The sequence below is a fragment of the Protopterus annectens genome, chromosome 3.part1 (genome assembly GCF_019279795.1).
Source record: "Protopterus annectens isolate FY-2018-M chromosome 3.part1, PAN1.0, whole genome shotgun sequence".
NCBI classification, from domain to species: Eukaryota; Metazoa; Chordata; order Ceratodontiformes; family Protopteridae; genus Protopterus; species Protopterus annectens.
This window is the reverse complement of record NC_056732.1, coordinates 428,636,263-428,654,378: the sequence shown is the minus strand read 5'-3', so window position 1 is coordinate 428,654,378 and position 18,116 is coordinate 428,636,263.

Genomic DNA, 18,116 nt, shown 5'->3' with positions numbered 1-18,116 from the left:
ATGGTCCGCATTCCGCCACCCATGCCGTCGCACCATGTGTATGCATGTCTGATCTGTGCCGACTCTAAGTGTCTGAGCATGCCCAGTAGGCAGCTGTGTAGATAGACACACAGCACAGTGCACACCGCAGCCGTCTGCAGTAATACCCGGGTGCATGCCTCTATCCCCTACATAGCGGCCACGTCTGTGGCATGGCCAGGTTTCTGTTGTGTGGCTGGACACACACGACGGTCCACATTCGCCACCCATGCCGTCGCAACATGTGTATGCATGTCTGCCCTGTGCCGAGTCTAAGTGTCTGAGCATGCCCAGTATGCAGTGATGTACTGATCAGTAGTTACTTGTTATTCTCGACTGCAGCACTAGCGTGTTGGTGTACGGCGACAATGGGATGGTAACAGACTGCGTGACTGCGCACTCTGTCCGAACACCCGAGCGGGCGCATTGCCTTTGCAAATGATACCACTCACGTAGGGGTATGCCTCCTGACAGCGCTCTGCTCAGTAAACTCGGTGGCAGCGTTCTGTAAATGCTTCATACTGTAGTGTGTTCATGTAGATAGGCGTAGGTTCGTCCCCCGTCCTTTCCGTGTGTGTGTGTGTGTGTGTGTGTGTGTGTGTGTGTGTGTGTGTGTGTGTGTGTGTGTGTGTTTCCATCTGCCTCTGCGACTGATTATGCTTTTAGGCGCTCCGCAACACATGCCTTGGCTATTGCCAACTATTGTCTTGCGGGTGCCGTCAGCAGCCTACAAGTATGCCTGTGACAGCGCTCTGTTTTGCAAACTCGGTGGAGCGTTCTGTAAATGCTTCATACAGTAGTGTGTTCATGTAGATAGTCGTAGGTTCGTCCCCCGTCCCTTCCGTGTGCGTGTGTGTGTGTGTTTCCAGCTGCCTCTGCGACTGATTATGCTTTTAGACGCTCCGCAACACATGCCTTGGCTATTGCCAACTATTGTCTTGCGGCTGACGTCAGCAGCCTACAAGTATGCCTGTGACAGCGCTCTGTTTAGCAAACTTGGTAGCGTTCTGTAAATGCTTCATACAGTAGTGTGTTCATGTAGATAGTCGTAGGTTCGTCCCCGTCCCTTCCGTGTGCGTGTGTGTGTGTGTTTCCAGCTGCCTCTGCGACTGATTATGCTTTTAGGCGCTCCGCAACACATGCCTTGGCTATTGCCAACTATTGTCTTGCGGGTGGCGTCAGCAGCCTACAAGTATGCCTGTGACAGCGCTCTGTTTAGCAAACTTCGGTGGCGCGTTCTGTAAATGCTTCATACAGTAGTGTGTTCATGTGGATAGTCGTAGGTTCGTTTCCGTCCCTTCCGTGTGTGTGTCTCTGTGTGTGTGTGTGTTTCCAGCTGCGTCTGCGACTGATTATGCTTTTAGACGCTCCGCAACACATGCCTTGGCTATTGCCACCTATTGTCTTGCGGCTGACGTCAGCAGCCTACAAGTATGCCTGTGACAGCGCTCTGTTTGGCAAACTTCTTCCCGCGTTCTGTAAATGCTTCATACAGTAGTGTGTTCATGTGGATAGTCGTAGGTTCGTTCCCCGTCCCTTCCGTTTGTGTGTGTGTGTGTGTGTTTCCAGCTGCCTCTGCGACTGATTATGCTTTTAGACGCTCCGCAACACATGCCTTGGCTATTGCCAACTATTGTCTTGCGGGTGCCGTCAGCAGCCTACAAGTATGCCTGTGACAGCGCTCTGTTTAGCAAACTCGGTAGCGCGTTCTGTAAATGCTTCATACAGTAGTGTGTTCATGTAGATAGTCGTAGGTTCGTACCCCGTCCCTTCCGTGTGTGTGTGTGTGTGTGTGTTTCCAGCTGTCTCTGCGACTGATTATGCTTTTAGACGCTCCGCAACACATGCCTTGGCTATTGCCAACTATTGTCTTGCGGTGGCGTCAGCAGCCTACAAGTATGCCTGTGACAGCGCTCTGTTTAGCAAACTTCGGAAGCGCGTTCTGTAAATGCTTCATACAGTAGTGTGTTCATGTAGATAGTCGTAGGTTCGTCGCCCGTCCCTTCCGTGTGTGTGTGTGTGTGTGTTTCCAGCTGTCTCTGCGACTGATTATGCTTTTAGACGCTCCGCAACACATGCCTTGGCTATTGCCAACTATTGTCTTCGGGTGATGTCAGCAGCCTACAAGTATGCCTGTGACAGCGCTCTGTTTAGCAAACTTCGGTGGCAGCGTTCTGTAAATGCTTCATACAGTAGTGTGTTCATGTAGATAGTCGTAGGTTCGTCCCCCGTCCCTTCCGTGTGTGTGTGTGTGTTTCCAGCTGTCTCTGCGACTGATTATGCTTTTAGACGCTCCGCAACACATGCCTTGGCTATTGCCAACTATTGTCTTGCGGGTGATGTCAGCAGCCTACAAGTATGCCTGTGACAGCGCTCTGTTTAGCAAACTTCGGTGGCAGCGTTCTGTAAATGCTTCATACAGTAGTGTGTTCATGTAGATAGTCGTAGGTTCGTCCCCCGTCCCTTCCGTGTGTGTGTGTGTGTGTTTCCAGCTGCCCCTGCGACTGATTATGCTTTTAGACGGCCGCAACACATGCCTTGGCTATTTCCAAATATTGTCTTGCGGGTGACGTCAGCAGCCTACATGTATGCCTTCGACAGCGCTCACGTCAGTTAACTCGGTAGCACGTTGTGTAATTGATTCATACTGTACTGAGTTCATGTAAATAGGCGTAGGTTCATCTCCCGTCCCTTCCGTGTGTGTGTGTGTTTCCGTTGCTTTCGACCATACATCTGAATAAGCAAATTGTTACAGTGTTCACAATCAACAGTGTGATATTTAAAATCATGTTAGGACTCACATTGTTGTTTGTGAACATTCGTAGACATAGCATATTTCCTGCACACGTTGTGGAAACAAGAAAGCGTTGCATGTTTTCATGAACTGTTCAAATGTTCACGAAGACTTGTGTTGTGTCGAACTACGGTGACTATTCTTGCTGCAGGTTTCGGTTTGTTTGTGTTGCATAGTACAATATCATGTGTCGTGTGTTCATAGTATGCTTTCTGTGATGTTGACATGTGTGTGTTTCGTTAGCAATGCGTCTCTGCTTTCTATGCTGTGGCTACATCCCCATTGCTCGCATAGAAAGTGACAAATGGAAGTGTAAGGGTGGACATTTAAAGCCTGGATACTTCCATGTTATGTGTAAGTCTCACAGGGACCCAGCGGGTGATAAGCGCATACATGTCTATGAAGTACCTTTGGATACCATATGCGACCTGTCGTGGACGAAATGTTTATGTTGACTGTTCCATCTACCTATGTGTGACATTGTTTGGGGCCATAGGGTGCCAGCAAGTCTTCCCTGTTCATTGGGTGTTTGCCATGGTGTATTGACATCAATCCTATTAATTCACCGAAGGATGTCTTTCTTTGGTGTCAACGCCATAGTTTGACCATCCTATGTCATTCCCAGCAGGCGTGGAGATTGTGCCATTGGTATCTTTACACAGGTGACCCATCTGTTCCACTGTATGGGCGTGTGATCCCCATAGATGTGCTGGCACATGGTGTGTTGTATGCGCGGTATCTGCCCAGCGGTCTTTCTTTGAATGGGGTGTGTGTACTGTACACCGTATCTGTATTCCCTGGGTTATGCCTTGCAACAGCTGTGGGATTCCCCCAGGTTTGCAGCTATGGGTGCCATCTTGGCGTACGTTTGTCCATCCATGGGAACTGCCTACTGGACACTAGTATCGGGCTGTCAACATTTCACAGCTGCATTCTCCATTTCCGGTGGATGATCGGTATTAGTATTGCGAATGCATATGCCATAGCCACGTCCGCTTTGCAGGCGGGGCGATGAATCATCTGCCAATCCACACCCCCACCCATATATCCATAACCACGCTCCCATGTCTGCTACCCTCGACGGTACCCTTGCACACCCTTCATGTGTGCGGAAATGGGATGTGGCCGTACGTGTATGGATGCAGCAGCCTGGGGAGTCCTATTCATATGTCCTGCATTTCATGGGCGGCTGTCATCACCCTTGAAGACACCTGTGGTGCACATATCTACCTGTGCCGTAGTCACGGCTGTCACCTCTTCCGTTCACACTATGTTGCTCACACTCACTTAAGGAGTAATATTTGGGTCCTGCAATGGACACCGATGTGCATATGTAAAGTTTAGGACATGTTGGACTGTGTCCATTCGGCCAGTGGGTTTGACTGCCGCCGTATGTTCCCCATTCCCGGATGTCTGTCCGCCTACCCATATTATGTAGTGCTACGTAACCCGTGTCCTTCCACAATTTACCCATAGGGTGTTACTGTAGTCCTGCAGGTTGGCAACAGCTTTACATAATCCTCACAGGTACCATTGTGAACTATCCGCCACTGAATTGTCAGTATAACACGGTACATGTAGAACCTATGTATTCATGACAGTATGTCGGTTATGTGTGTGAACTCCATATTTTAGCGATAGTATGGCCTTCCTAGTTGACGTTGTTGGTGTGCCATTAATATGTGTTCCACAGGTCGCAGGTATGTTCCGCCGAGTGGAGGCGGGTGATCCCCACATACTGGATAGCACCTTCGCTGCTGTATGCGCTGGGATTCGCATGGCAGGATGGATGTCTACGGGGTGTATGTACTGCTGTTTCCATCTTTATGTCCTGTGTCATGCCCTACTACGGCTGTGTGATTCCACCAGGCTTGCTATTATGGGTGCCATCTTGTCCGTGCGTTTGTCCATCCTTGGGAAATGCCTACTGGACACTGATGTAGGGCTGAACACATTTCACACATGCCTTTAGCATTACCCTATGGGTGCTTTGCATCCTTACTGGGGACTAAGGCACGTCCTGTACCCGCAGCCCTCCCGCCGGGCGGGACAGCGGATTATCACCCAAACAACACGAGACCCATTTTGCATACCCAGGATACCAGGGCTGCAACCCCCACGATGCGCATGACCCATCCTTCATGTGTGCGGAACTGGGATATGGGCGCACATGTATGGACACGGCAGTCTGGGGACCTCTGTTCATATGTCCTGCATGTCATGGGCAGGTATCATCAACCTTAAACACGCTGGTGGTGCATATGTCTAAGCGGTGCCGTAGTCACGGTATGTACTCGGATTGGCTTTTCTGGCGCATACTGGCAAACAAGTCAGAATTTTTGGAGTCCTACAATGGACACCGATGTGCATTTGTAAAGTGTAGAGCGTGTTTGACTGTCCCCATCTGGCCAGTGGTATTGACTGCCGCTGTATGTTCCCCAGTCGTGGATGTCTGCTTGACTACCCATCGTTTGTATGACATGGCCTATCTATATCCACGTGCCAGTATGCGTAAATACAGCAAACCTTGCGTCCTGCCCATCTTCATAAGCGACATTATGGAACATATATCGGCTGAAACAGACACTGTCAAATCGATAGACTCCACAGTGAAAGGATACTGAGCTCTCTCAACTACTAACATGGGGCACCGTCGATGCGGATGTCATGACATAGCCGTCCCTAATTCACTTCCTTCAGAGTCGGTTTAAAGCGAATTAATCAATAAACCTGCTCATAGTTAGGTGGACAGTGCTCCAAGTCTTGATTATAACGTGACATATACATATCAGTGTTGCATGCCTTACTTCATGGAAACAATAATACGGCAACAATGTGTTAATATATCTACAATATTGGTAAATACAATCAGTATCCGGACACATAGTTGATAATTGGTGAGAGTGCACCTTAGAATGTAGTGTGTTGATCAGGTTATTGTATATCGATGTGTATATTAGTAGCATTACGATAACAAAGCATGGAATCAATAGGTACTATTTAAGCATATATTTGACAATTATGAATGTAAACGTGTGGAGGAGACATCCGTAACCTTCCCTGGTTCCACTGGATCACACCCGCACACGTACACTCGCATGTCCGGATTGTGGGTTACGCGCACGCACATGCATATCCGTATTCCGTTTATATATGTTTACAGTGTCTGTGTGGTTACGTGTTTTGCGTTACTTGTGACTATTCGGTAACATATGTCTGATCCGGTTGTCGGACTTGTGCATAAAGCAGCTACAGCTTTACATATGTAACGGTCATTGCAGCATGGGCGCTTTACGTACCGTGCACATCTATATGTTCTATAGTCATAATTCCAGCGTGACTGCAGTCACGTTTGACTCTACTGTGACCAGTGCACGTTAGCTGTTCGTTGTCATTAATATGCATACCCGTGGTACCTATGTACATTTACATATCACCCCGCACACGCACGCGTCACAGGCATCCATTCTCCTGCTGGGAAAGGTGCGGTACTGCATGTTGAACATTCCTAATTCCCCTCGCTCATGGCCCAGGATGCATATGTCGTCACCACAGGGCTGTTCAGATGACAGCTGCTTATATCCCATATGCATACAGGCCTTGATTGTCAGGGTGTTGCTGTGGTGCTTTGGGTTTGGTCTTGGCCGCCCACTGTGCGGGACCGCCCTGACCCTGTCTGAATGTTAGATGAGTCACATGGGCACGTTTTGTCCGTGTCCATGGTACCATGTCACGGCCCCAATTAGTCTTAACCGTGTATGCCGATTGGCGGTGTATCCGTTGTAGATCTCGTTATACTAATTGCACACGGGCTGATCGAACTAACCTACTGCCATTACTAACCCTCCGTATGTATGGCCTGTGTCGTAATATTACAAGTGTTTAACATTGCGTGTCGACTTTCACTGAGCCACAGACATGTCCGTTGCTTTGTTTGGCCCGGTTCCGCTGTGCTACACACATTTAACATGGCGTAACAGGTTGAACAGCTCAGACACGAGGACATCGGGTTGTCCGTCGTTGTCTATTATTGAATGTCTCTGTGGAGTTTGTTTCACAAAGCGACACATTGTCGGCATTGTTAACGGACATCTCGCGCGATGCGTCCGCAGCGGCGGGTGGCGTATGTCTGCCTTTGGCGGCGAACAGGCATTATGCTGTGCCATTATGTCTGGGGATATATGGTTTCCTTCCTTAGGTAGAGGGTCTGCCATACTAGCAATCACCCTAGCGATGACCAGCGTCTGGGTGTGGGTACTGCTGTATTACCCACGGGAAGAGTGGCCTTAGGGTAAGTGGTGACCTAGGCAGAGGTTGCCACCGATCGTCACCGCTACCCCCTCCTGGTCTACCTACACCAAATAGAGTCTGGAAAGGTGCCCGGTAGAGCAACACCCTAGGCGGCTACCTACTTGGCCTATGCCTAAGGCCGGCTATGTGTGTGGTCCCTTGGGCATCGGACTCGGGAGCGTGTACGTCTGCCGTTGGTATGTCAGCATTACCCACATCCAGCCCCAAGGCAGTCAACACAACATCCATGGGTCCACATGGTGTCCCAGCTGTGCACTCCGGGAACTCTATGGAATTTAACCCACCTCGGACAGCTGTGTAATCCTAGCCTCACCTCAGGATACGTACCTGAGTAGTAGCACAGGGCGACTGTAGTCACACTCCACATAGATGGTGCCTCCACTGACCCTGGGTATTACCATACCATTAGTTTGACAAGCCTTATCTGCAAAGCCATGGAGATGGATCATAATGGGACACATAGATGAGGACATAGGGGACCCGCATACTTTGGATACAACCCAGTTTAGCTTGGTCATAGTCAGATCATGCCCTTTACACGTGTTTCACTTTGTAGAATCAGTCACCAAGGCCATTGCTGAGGGTAAACCAGTCCATACAGCCTACCTCAACCCGGCAGAGGCCGTCGACACAATACCCCCTCGGGTATACTTGATAAACCCGTCATCTTGAATGTAAATCCATACATCGCCATATGGGTTGCAAGCGGGCTAGGTCACAGAACACACATGGCCATAGTTGCTGGCGCCATGTCATACTCACAGCCAGTCACAGGTGGTGTCCCATGGGGCTCAGTCCTGGGTCCACTATTTCCAGCATCTCGTTTCCAATGTACACGCACACACAGGGGTTATGGGTGACAATGTTTGCATCGACTGCAAACCGGATGCCAAGGTCAGACACACATCTGACACAGATATCCTTCAGGAGTGCCTCACAGATGTGGATAAGTGGTACCAGAGACATGTCCTACAGCTAAATGCCAGGAAATGCATAGGCATACCCTTCGGGATGAACAAGGTTACCCGAGCTACCATATAGGTGGCAGTCCACTGAACACGGAGGGGTTACCAGTGATCTGGGGACACGTGTTGTTGTTAACCGTTCGTTAGACACACATGTTGCTAACATAGTTGGGTAGACCTTCCACATTGCCCACATCATCATGAAGGGATTCACATCTAGATCAGGGGAGGTCATTGTCCCCTTGTACTCATCACTCAATAGACCTATGATTGGGTACAATGCCCGTTCAGAATGTATCTGACCCAACACCTGCAGCAGCTGGAAAGGCACCAACAGTTCTTCGACAAGCGGATGCAGGGTCTCAGGTATATGTGTTATACTGACCGACTGAAAGGATTCCAGCTGTATACAGTTGCATACCACTTGCCCAGAGGTGACCCGTGCCTGGCATGCACGGCTAGGTCGAACCAGATCTGATGACTATGCTTCACGTAAATAAGGTAGATCCTCAGAACCACAAGGGCAGCTGGCGTACACCTTGACACTGTCATTAATCGAGCGTGTTGTTGGGACGGATTCATCACCCAGACACTCACTATGCTGTGGAGCGACATCCCAGTACATGTGAGGGCAAGCACCTCGCTGGCCTTCTGTTAGTATTTACACATGGATGTCTGGATTGATTTATTTCTGTAACCTTCTAAATGAATGTTACATTAGCACATTGTGAATCTTTACATTTCGTTGGTCTATTTTACAGTAGTCATATTCATACGGTTTATGTGTATATATTATGGTTCATTCATATTACTAGGTGTCTGCAGTTCTGTTAATATATTGGCACAATCCGTAGGACATATACATGTAGCTTACACAGTCAGACATTTGGAAAACATTTTATGTTGGTTCATGTTTCATATATGTACATATATTTCCATTTTCCGATGAAGACTGTACCTTTGAAGCAATGTCTGTTGTCCTCACTGTGTGGGATGTGTAACCCAAGTAAGGTTTGTTCGCTTGTCTGCCTTTAAGGCATGTAATTAGTACCTAGCACATCTAATGTACCAACCAATTAATGCTTGTAAATGTAGTAGGTTGGACTACATTGTATGTAGTCTGAATAAGTCTGCTTATGAAGCAGGCGAAGTGTGCTCCAATAGACTATGGTGACTGCCTTTAATTCTTGCTGTGCTCTGGTTGGTCACTGGCGGTCCCTACAGTACCTCGTCTTTGCTTTGGACTTCATCGGCTGGTTGTCTGTGTTTCTTGTATGGGGAATGTCAACTGTAGTCCCTATGTGTATGACTTGTGTAATGCTTTACTACGGCAGTGTAATTCCACGGGTTTGCATTTATGTGTGCCATCTTAGTCATACGCTTGTCCATCCATGTGAATTGCCTACTATACACTGGTATGGGGCTGTACACATTTCACACCTGCATTTGCATTCCCGGAGTATGGTGTGCATTATTAGCGGAGAGTGACGCATGTGCTACGCACACGTCCCTCCCACGAGGCGGGACAAAGGATTGCCTGCGAAACAACACCGAGGCCAGATTCTACATACCCAGACTCCCTTGACTGCAACAGTGGACAGTACCCATTACACATCCTTCATGTGTGCTGCAGTGTGATGTGGTCGCAGCTGTATGGACCCGATACCCTGGGTATTTCTGTGCATGTGTGCTGCAGTTCATGGACAGCTATCATCAACATTGAACACGCTTGCGTGCCTATGTGTACCTGTGACGTGGTGGCGACAATTAGATCACATGAGTAATGCAGGAAGCTAGCAGGCATTCTCTGAACAGAATTTTTGGGTCCTACAATGGACACCGATGTGCATATGTCAAGTTAGATGTTGCTGGACTGTGTCCACCTGCCCAGTGCTTTTCACTGCTGGTGTATGTTCCCCAATCGCGGATGTCTGTTTGACTACCCATTCCACATGGTGCTACATAACCGGCTGCGTTAGTACTGTGAACAAATGACATACATCCAAAGATGGTGGTTACCAACTGCTTCATATAAACCTCAGACATCCCAATGGGACATATCCGTCACTATATTTCCAATATAACACCACCAGAACATGTTGCTTACCTATGCATTCATGTAACCATGTTGTCTTCGTAGGTGGGAATGCCATAGTTTACACATCCTACGTGGCGTTGTGTGTGTGCCATTAGTATGTGTTCCACAGGTCGCACATCTGTTCCGCTGTGCGGTGGCGGGTGCTCCTCAGTCTGTTGCTGGCAGACTGAGTGCTGTGTCTTGCCGGTGTTGGCACGAGTCCGGCTCTGTATGTGGAATGTCAACTGTGGTCCCTATGTGTATTTCCTGTGTCATGCCTTACCGCGGCTATGTCATTTTCCCGGGTTTGCAGTTGTGGGTGCCATCCTGGCCATACGGGTGTCCATCCATGACAATTGCCTACTGGACACTAGTATAGGGCTGTACACATTCCACACCTACATTTAGCATTCTCCGGAGTATGGTTTGCATTATTAGCGGAGAGTAAGGCAGGTGCTACGCACAAATCCCTCCCACAGGGCGGGAAGAAGGATTGCCTGCGAAACAACACCGAGCACAGAGTCTACATACCCAGAATCCCTTGACCGCAACAATTGCCAGTACCCATTACACATCCGTCATGTGTGCGGAAGTGTGATGTGGATGCAGTTCTATGGACCCGGTACCCTGGGTATTTCTGTGCATCTGTGCTGCATTACATGGAGAGCTATCAGCAACATTAAACACGCTTGCGGTGCATATGTGTACCTGTGACTACAATGAGTTCCGTTAGGTGATTAAATAAGGCGGAAGAGCTGTCTTTAGACAAATTTTTGGGTCCTACAATGGACACCACTGTGCATATGTAAAGTGTAGAGCTTGTCGGACTGTGTCCTTGTGAGCATTGGATTTCACTGATACTGTGTGTTCAGGAATCGCGGATGTCTGTTTGACTACCCATTCCACATGGTGCTACATAACCAGCTGATTTAGTACTGTGAACAATTGACATACATCCAAAGATGCTGGTTACCAACTGCTTCATATAAACCGCAGACATCCCAATGGGACATATCCGTCACTGTATTTCCAATATAACACCACGGAACATGTTGCTTACCTATGCATTCATTTAACCATGTTGTCTTCATAGGTGGGAATGCCATAGCTTACATATCCTACTTGACGTTGTGTGTGTGCCATTAGTATGTGTTCCACAGGTCGTACATCTGTTCCGCTGTACGGTAGCGGGTGCTCCTCAGTCTGTTGCTGGCAGACTGAGTGCTGTGTACGCCGGTGTTGGCACGAGAGTCCGGCTCTGTATGTGGAATGTCAACTGTGGTCCCTATGTGTATTTCCTGTGTCATGCCTTACCGCGGCTATGTCATTTACCCGGGTTTGCAGTTGTGGGTGCCATCCTGGCCATACGGGTGTCCATCCATGACAATTGCCTACTGGACAGTAGTATGGGGCTGTACACATTACACACCTACATTTAGCATTCTCCGGAGTATGGTTTGCATTATTAGCGGAGACTGAGGCAGGTGATACGCACACATCCCTCCCACGGGGCGGGAGAAAGGATTGCCTGCGAAACAACACCGAGCACAGAGTCTACATACCCAGAATCCCTTGACTGCAACAATTGACAGTACCCATTACACATCCGTCATGTGTGCGGAGGTGTGATGTGGATGCAGTTCTATGGACCCGGTACCCTGGGTATTTCTGTGCATCTGTGCTGCATTACATGGACAGCTATCAGCAACATTAAACACGCTTGCGGTGCATATGTGTACCTGTGGCGACAATGAGTTCAGGTGCAGCGTTGGAATAACACATTATTCGATTCTTTCCACAATTTTGGGTCCTACAATGGACACCACTGTGCATATGTAAAGTGTAGAGCTTGTCGGACTGTGTCCTTGTGGGCAGTGGGTACTCTTTTATGCTACCATTTTGATATATATCTGGGTAATGTTTGTCCTGAGATATCAGGACATTTGACATGTGTTCGGTTTATTTACAGGACACGGCTGGCCAGAGAGGGCATATCCCTCTCAGGGTGGAACAGGTGTTTACCTTGGAACATATGCATCGGATTTTCAGCGATTACAATGTTTCAGTAACGGTATGTTGCCTAATATACCATCAATGTCATATTTATTACCCCATTTTGCTGCGTAACTCACATTATGTGCTCTCTGCGATTGCATATTGTTCACGTCACCCGTCAAATGCGGATCACATGATCTGTTGCTTCAATAATCTCCCATATCCTCTACACGACTGCTACGTACCCTTCTGTCATAACACGTGTGTCTCCTTCCCTGTATCCACTGTAGTGTCTACATTCACTATTTACTCTGCTGTGTGTTCCCCTGACCTATGTTCAGATTTAACAGTATGTGGGTAGGTCTTCATCCCGATATCACTACTGTTAACAGAAACACAATGTAGTCTGGTCCCTGATCTACAATAGACACAAAAGGCAGACACTCCTTACCTGGGCCTCCTGTTTAAGGCTGCACGTTTTCTTCTTGGGATCCAGTTTTCCGCTTTTCAGCCACAGATCAGACAGTAAACAGCCTCTTTACACACAACAATTCAGTCGGAGGTCTTTTCAGTCAAGAAGAACCATTTATGCATATTCTCCGGCGTACATGTCTAACCAGCCATGCACTCTGACCTGTAGCTTACCAAGGGAATTCGGATTACAAGGATCACGATGTGAAATAAGTTGTTACAACCAGACTGTAGTTATCAGTAGACTTTTCTAAGTGACAGCCGATAACACAGGAGGCTCGGGTTCGGACAGTTTTAGTAGTGTACACAGGCAGGCTAAATAATGTACAGTCCAAGTATGGGAGTTTTGTCTGACTCTATACAGTAAGCAGTTTCTTTATATAGTGTTTACAATCAGCATTTGCCCAACTTACTGGCGTGGTCGGTCACAGGGCATTTCCATCACTATGGTCCGCAATAGTCTATACATACGTGGGTGCTGGGCTCGTGCTTTTAAATTGTTTTCTCATGGGAATAACACAGGCTTGCAAGGCACCTTGTACATTACAGTATCCTTTTGTGATTGTAGCTGTTTCAAGGACCCTAGACTGTTACGATACAGTGGACAGTTAATTTCTTGATACGTTGCTTTGTCTGTGTGGTAGGGAGTTGTACTGCTATCTTCCATTGAGCTCACAAGGCCATCCTCCTCTAGGGAAGGAGTGCTGTTATGCATGTACATACATTTATTGTTCTGTAACCCAGCAAATGATTAATGATGACAGACATGAGGCTGCTGTCCTGCTTACTGCCAGGTTCAGAATTCCATCACAGTACAGCTTAGCTTCACCAATTACATGCAGGCTTAGTTCTGCTGCCATATTGTACGGTACAATTCAATACATTATATAGTATTTGAGTGTAAACTGGAACTTCATATGTGTTTCTATATATTTCTGAACAACATCCATCCAGCCATATGCATGTTGTTCCATCCTTTACCTTGACCGTGTGTATTTGTCCGTCCAGCCACGCTCATCTCCACATGTGATGTCCCAGTTTCCCCTTCTTTGCCTGTAGCACCCTGTTAGGATGTCCTGTGTGTTGGGCACCTGTTCCGCTATATGTGATCGACTTCACTGCAGAGATGATCGTCGATGCGGTGGTCCACCGACCAGACTTGTCCACATGTGTACACTTATGTGCACCGTGTCGTATGCAAACCTAGATGGTTTGGGCGGGTACATACTACATGCGGATGTAAACATTCAGCTGACACATTCACATGCAGCCATTTACATATCTGTACCTGCGGTGGGTTGCTGACATGTGGAGTGCGTATTTGCCAGCGTGGCATTGCCTAACACAAACATCTTACCACAGTTCAGGTATGCACATTGTGTGTGGTTGTATAGCTGCACACGGATGCTAGCAGGTTTGGGTGCAGGGGTATACATGGGTGTGACTGACATGTACAATGAGGCTATTGTGTAGTACATCCGAATGCATGTGTTCTGCTTCTGGATATTACACTTCATCATACACCATCCGTGTATGCAACAGAGATGTTGCTGGGTCTGGGATATGTTGCTATGCACATGTTTGCCTGTGTTTGGGGTATCTTGCTTCCTTACTGTTGTTATGTCGGCACAGCTACCCGGCTATGTACTGTCACTACTGCTTGTGACCATTATGGTTGGCACCTTTTCCAATGCCCATGGTGGGGCATGTTATGTGGACACTTCGATATTTGCAGGACTACACATACCCAGGGCTAGTGCAGTAGACAGAACTTCACTTGTTTGCCATACTATGAGCCTATTCTGTTAGCGTTTGGGTTCCTTATTTATTTTCTTATGCCATGTCTGTGTTCCATACCGTAATGTATATGTTTTATGCTACTATTTACATGTATATTGTGGGAATTTGCGTGGCAGGGGATGCAGGTCATTTTCCATTTTACGATTGTTGCAGGGACACCATTGTCCAATCAGGGTCTGTCCATGGCACTTTGGGACAGCAAGTAACCCTGGTGACCATGCCCATGTCGCTGCTGGGGTTTCCACCTTTTCCATTTTCCGATCTGGGATATTTCCGGGACTCACATCTGCCTTTACAGGCCGACACATACAAACGGTCACTATATAGCATAGAAATTCACTTGTTTGCCTAAATAATTTGCTTATTATTGTGGCAATTTCCTTGCTTATTCTGTTTATAGTGTCATTTCGGTATTTCTGTTATAGAAATAACCAATTCATGCTACCATTACATTACATACGGGATATCATTGTGTCCTACATTCGTAGCACATCAGCCATTTCTAATACGTTTTTGGGACACAACTGTCCATGGAGAGACTGCCCCAAACACAGTGGGACAGGTGGTGACCTTAGTCGCTGCTCCTATGTCGGTGCGGCGTGCTGACATGCGGCTGTACACCTTCTCTGAGTGTAAACACTGACAGTACATTGCGGGACGGCGGCGGTCTTATCGTATCCTTTGCTCCTTGATCGGGTACACTTATGCCTTGGTGGCTTCTATTTGCTTCTCCGTTGATTTGGAACGGGGACTATGTTGCGTACTGTCCGTGCGTTTCATTCTGCACGGGACCTGGCTGCTGCCATTACTGTTGTGGGCGGACCGTGGCTGTCAGCACATTAGGTTGCTCACCTCCTGCCGGCTTTGACACGCCTCCAGACGCATCCTACCTGGGCTCGCTCACGTACACTACGCACGTGTCTGTGATTCCGGTGCACTCTCATTAATATGTATATGGCGCTACTGCGCCGGATATTCCATGCACCGCCGGCGCAGGCCTTACGCCGGCCTTGCGCCGAGCTTCATGAATCCTGGGGACTGTGAAAAGTTCTGAAAGTCAAGACCTTACTCGTTGTTATAGAAGAAAAATAATTCTTACCCTATGAGAAAAGTGTTTAAGAAAATCATACCAGAAAAATCTGAGTTTTTTTTCCAGTGCTTTCCTAAAAATCTACATCTGTTGATCTCCACTAATGTTTTTCTTGGGCTTCTGATTTTGAGTCAGAAAAGCATGTGATAGCAATATAAAAGTATTACTGGTGTATAATTGCTCAGTGCCAAAAGCAGTTGTTTGGAGGTAACATTCTGAAATGTACACAGTGAAAGGGATTGTGCACATTTTTATGAAAAGTATGGGTTCATTTTAGAATAACTTTACAATTAAAATTTCTTCTGATAAGTTATGTATTACAAGTAAAAAAAAAAATATCTGTGCTGTGGATACCTGAATGCCTAAGTTTGTTTTGCAGAATGTTTTGGTTCCATGAACCTGCTGAGTCGGCCTCCCTTAGTCTCCATTTGTCTACTGTGTGACTCTCTGTAAGATACTTTACCGGTGGACCCTCGTTCCCCCCGAAAAGACACAGTTATAGCTTATTGGCTCACATTATTGGTTTTCAAATTAATAAAATAAAAAAGAATAAATAAAATAGTAGTTTAAGAAAAATATAGCCTGTGAAGTAGTTTGTGCTCTTATAAACTGTTCCATATTTTTACACAGTCTCACTAGATTAGGTCGGTGTAATAAAACCACACCACCTAGCAAACTTTTTTCAGAAATCATGGTTTCAGTTGGAAATGACAAAAGAGCTTTATAACTTAATGGTTTCCAGTATCTTTACCTAATTTTGGGCTGAGTACAATAATGCAAAGCTTACTGGAAGATGAGAGATGGCCTGGAAATTTCTGAGCTATACAAGAGTTGAAGTAATGTTTGTTTCACAGTACTGTTACAAGCTTTTAAAATATATAACAATTACAGAAAGCCCACCCACATGAGTGTTAATGACCTCTATGACGACCGTGCCCTGGCCCAGCAATCAGGGAGCCTCAATCCTCACCACTAACACCAGTGAGGTCGTCTCATAGAAGAGAAAAGGATAATTAATACACGCAGTAAAGTACAATTTCTCTTAAGTGCACACAGAGATCACAGTCAGTTTGGGGCTGGTTGCTCCCTTGCTCACCAAGTCCCCAGTAAGACTCCCCACTGGCACAGCTATAGGGTCCAGGTCTCAGCCTAGCTGGGCAAGCTAAAACCTTCAATACCCTCTCTGTCTGACCAGTGCTTCGTGTCCCTGCCCAAGTAGCTGACACAACACACACACACTTTGAGATAAGTATTTATACAACTTCACAGATACTCCTGGGAAAGGCTGACAGATTCTCCAGCTGTACCCTTACACCCAGACTATACAGTAGTAATTACTGCCACCACCCAACTAATAATATCAGCTACTAAAAGGCCCTTAAAAGGGTGTCTAATTATTACTATGCAATATCACTATCCAATGGTAATGTAACTATACAGTCTAAGGATTTTTAGAGTGGTCTATTACAATAAACGCTATAAATATGCAATGTTCTCTAGAGCTTATCTCTGCAGAAACCAGCCACAGGTAGAAGGTTTTTAAAAATATTTAATAATAAGTAATTAGAACACAAAACAAAACTACTATACCACAGAGATATCTGAGAGTTTAGAGATCACACAGAAACTTAAAATAATACAGTAGGACAGGTCTGATTTCAAAGAAAAATACCTAATTAATCTTTACTAGCTATAACTATTCCTACAAGAAATCACAGTGCTAAAACTTACATGTGAGCACAAGATAGAGTGCTGATAAGTTGGATATCAAGATCAAAATGCTCCCCGGTCTCTTATGAGAAATAGTATTTAAACATTACTAACAAACATGTCTCTAAGGCCCTACCACACATAATTTCTGACACTTAGGTTTTCCCAGTATTCATATTGCATCATCTTAACACCTGATCTACGTTCTCAGGCCACAAACTGCATTATTTAGCAATCTAACACCTCCTCAGAAACTTACAACAATACAAGACATTTCACATGTATATGCTAGCAGAAACCAGAGCAATAAAGCATCTTCCACATCTAAATTCTGGTCATAAACTTTAGCCTTAAAACAATGGACATGAAACCTTTATCCAGCCGCACTGGAACCGATCTTTTCAACTTAAAAAGACACATTTGAAATACTTGGCTTGGTTTTCCTTACAGCAGATGGCAATGTTGCAACAATCTTGAAGTTCACATTTTACAGTGTTTTTTTTACATTTAAAAACACAAGCCTGTATTTTACATTTATTTATGCAGTTGATAGAATTATGTATCAAATTTAATTTGACTAGGCTGGTAGCCTTCGTCCATCTCTCCCGAATCGTCACCCCCCCCTCCCCGAGGAACTCAACCAAGTTTTTCAAGTGCCCCTTGAGAAACATTGCTTGAGAGTGTCAGGTCTATCTGTGTGTACCTCACCCCATTCCCTGTCTTGAGAGCCCATCTGCATTGGCATTGCTACTCCCACTGCGGTGCTCCACTGACATATCATATGCTTGCAAACCCCGACTCCATCTTAGCAACTTGGCATTTTGCTGACTGGCTCTGTTTAACCATGTTAGAGGGTTGTGATCTGTCATTGCAGTGAATTTTCTG